General features: G+C 42.7%; 1 pseudogene; it reads right to left on the bottom strand.

The window, feature by feature from the left end:
- Positions 1 to 2,721: 2,721 nt before the first annotated feature.
- On the bottom strand, positions 2,722 to 3,264 carry LOC102870618 (annotated as a pseudogene).
- Positions 3,265 to 3,686: the final 422 nt, after the last annotated feature.

Here is a 3,686-nt window from a genome sequence, read left to right as displayed (position 1 = left end):
TTGTGTCAGGAAGTGTGAGGATGGCACAGGACAATCTAGGTTCAGATCTTTTGTTCATAGGGTCACTAAGAGTGACTCCATGGCACCTAACAACAAACAATTAACACTATAACCCTGGAACACTGGCTGCTTACCGGTTGGACATTTGCATAACTAAGAGGACTACTTTAGTGATTCTTATAATACAAAGAAAGTCAGCTTCTTTCCTTTTTGTTTTTTTTTAACTGCAATTTTAATGAAAGTTTACAGAAAAGTTGGATTTTCATTCATTCTTTCATTGTTGCACATCTTCCCCTCTACTCTCCCCAGTTCACTTAAGAAAGAAATCAATTCATTGTTGCATAATTTCCTCCTTTTGTCCCCTCTCCCTCAATTCCAAGTGCCCATCAACAAATGGATGGATAGAAAAGCTATGGTATATTCACACAATGGAATACTACACAATACTGAAAAACAAAGAACTAATAAAATATTACACAACATGGGTAACCCTGGAGGGCATTATGCTGAGTGAAATATCTCAGTTCTAAAAGGACAAATACTGCATAACACCACTCTTATAAAGCAGAACTGGCATGGGGGTTGGGAGGAAGCTAAGAGGGAATAAAGAATGAACACTGGATTGGAAGAGATGAAGGTAAAAACGATTTAAAAGGAATATATGATTAGGCATTATTTGTATGACAACAGTCCAGAATAAGAGTTGCACAGTTTTTTCCATTTAGGTTAGCTGCCAAACTTGGGCCCCACATAAGTGCTCAAAATCATGAGATCTTTCCAATAGTGGACAATCCTATTGTGCCAGCTACATTTACCTGTGGGGCATAGGACACACCTGGAGTGAGTGGGACCAGTAATAGCACCTTCCTGTCACATATCAGGGCTGGGCAGTAGAGTCAGAAGGGGAGGCGGCACCCTGAGCCCAGGCCCTGCCTGAGAACTGGAGTTCCCTGAGCAGTAAGTACAACAGAAGGAGCACTGCTGAAGGGTCCAGCAAGCTAACAGATGTGCACTGTGCCAGGAAACCACACCGCTTAAGCACAGCCTGGTGCTAAAGAACTGCAGAGCACAGGTGTTGGGTTTTTTGTTTTTTTTTTTTTTTTTTTTAAGGAAGACCTGAGTTGACCAGTTGTATTGGGTGTGTCCTTTATTCCCATTATGAAGCAGGAACATTTGCTACTTTTTAATGGTCATGATATAACCTACCATATAAAGATTCAATTTTTACTGGATAAAGCCTTCTCATGTAGCAATTTTTTTCTCTCTCACAAAACTTCAGCATTTTAATAATCACAGCAATATGTTCATGATAGGGCATGTTTTCCTAGGTTGCCAATACTCACTTTATTAAGTATAATCTAGCTCCACAATTGTAAACCTGGTATTTGAAGCTGGGTCACTGTCTCCTACAAATACTGATTAAACTGAAATCATTAAACAGTTGTGATAATTAATACAATTGAAAAAGTAGTATATAGAAAAAAGGTATATGTGTAATATTATTACCAAACAGAGTACACAGAACAAGAAATTTTATTATCTCCAAGGCTGGGGCATAACAAAGAACAAGCTTAACCCAGAGGAGGAGAGGGGGAAATGTCAGATACCAACATGGATTTCTGGGCAGGCTTAACACCTTTCAAAAGTAGATAGCATAATTGTTCAGTTTTTTTTTTAAATGTACAATTTTGCTTTTACATGAAAAATTTCACCAACAGTTCTTATAATTTGAAGTTCAATTAAGTCTTTCTCCTGTGAAATTAAGTGAAAAACCCAAAAATACTACCCAGAAATTTTCCCTAATGTGTGTTAGGAATCATTCTTTGACTTTCACAGAACAGAGTAATGTCTAACATTTTTCATTAAAGAGGTCTAAAGTGTTTACATTTTAAAATGGTCAGGCTAGGGATTTTCTTGGTTTATAGACCAAAGAAGCTTTAAAAATGTTCAAGAATACATGAATAAGGTGAGATTTGCTTGGAAACACATTTAAGGATACAATGTGTAGTATTTGTTTTCTGGATGTGCTCATCCTTTTGAGATACTGAAGAAAAGGTAATTCATGCCACACTAATAATTTAATCTTTGATTAACGAACTTGAATGGATCACAAAATTGGAATTTTCCATTTTCTTAATAGGCTTTCAGTCCAATTAATTTAAAGGCATCCTGTGTCCTAAGTTGGGCATTTGGGGTTTTTTCCCCCTCACCATACAGATACATTAGTGTTTTATTGCCAGTTTGTCTTGGTCATGCCTTGTTCATGCAAAACCATCCCTTACAGTGAAGCGGATCCGAAAGGTGTTTTCTCCAATGCAAGGAAAAGAAACTGGATGAGTGACAAAGGCAAAGGCATAGGTGTTTCAGAACATTCTTGAAAACAGGTTTCAATAGTCCCAAGATGCTTTTTCTTTCTTAACAACCCTTCGTTATCACAACTGTGGAGTCACTGTCCTAAGTCTTTTCTAGCTTGCAAAACAAATACAATTTTCTTCTGCTTTTGAGGACCATGTCTTTGATTGGCATAGAACTATTTTGAAACACCCCCCCCCCCAAAAAAAATAACCGAATGCCAGATCTCTCCTCGAACAGGTTCCTCCTAACAACATTCTCCTACTCTGTATCAATTATCTCATCACAGCCGACGATTGACCACCGTAAGCGAAAAGAGCTCTTCGATAAAAGCTAACTGATCAAACGGGGTCTCTATCAATTATCTCATCACAGCAGACGATTGACCACCATAAGCGAAAAGAGCTCTTCGATAAAAGCTAACTGATCAAACGGGGTCTTCTCATAATGCATCTGAAAGCCGCCATCCAGCGCTGCTTCTCGGGCTCTGTGGATGGTCTCAGAAACATCTTGTTGGCTTCTTCCAGCGCCGCGGAGACTCTTTAGCCCGCCCCACTGAGCTGCTCCTCTTCGGGATAGTCAGTCGTCTTCCCAGTCATCAAACTCCCTCATCCTCGCTCTCGAAGTCGGGGGCCGCGATCTGGCCTGGCTGCTCCCGCCAGGCCGGGCCCATGAGCGAGGCCCCCCGCCCCCGCCATGGGCAGCAGTGCCTCCTCCTCCTCCTCCTCCTCCTCCATCAGGCCTTCCTCCTCTAGCTGTGGCGGGGCACCACCATGGGAGGGGCTCAGGGATGGCTTCTGGCCTCCGCCGCCTACCTCCATCTGCGGAAGGTCACTCTCGCCGGGGCATCACATCTATCTGCAGGTCACTGCTCTCCTCATACAGCTCCGACAGCTCTGACATTTCCGACATAATGCACGCTTCTCAGACCCCACCAAGGCGTTTTCACCAAGAGCGTAGCTGCGCGGCCCTGCGCTTCTGCCAGGTGTTGGGATGGGAGTGTCGGAGACAGTGCGATTGGCACAGGGCAGAGCGGAGTTTAGGGCTGTTGTACATAGGGTCGCTATGAGTCGCAGGCGACTCAACGGCACATAACAACAACAACAACAATGGTTGTGACCATAACAAACTGCGACTGACTCTGAGAAGAATGGGAATCCCAGAACACTTGATGGTGCTAATGTGAAACCTATACTTGGACCAAGAGGCGGTCGTCAGAACAGAGCAAGGAAACACTGCCTGGTTCAAAATTGGGAAGGGTGTACGCCAGGGATGTGTCCTGTCTTCATACCTTTTCAACATGTATGCAGACAGATTATCTGGGAGGCTGGACT

Source organism: Elephantulus edwardii, unplaced genomic scaffold (genome assembly GCF_000299155.1).
Source record: "Elephantulus edwardii isolate Elephantulus edwardi_28Jun2011 unplaced genomic scaffold, EleEdw1.0 scaffold00213, whole genome shotgun sequence".
Classification (NCBI taxonomy): Eukaryota; Metazoa; Chordata; class Mammalia; order Macroscelidea; family Macroscelididae; genus Elephantulus; species Elephantulus edwardii.
The sequence above is the reverse complement of the archived record's forward strand: the minus strand, read 5'-3'. Positions and strand labels throughout refer to the sequence as shown.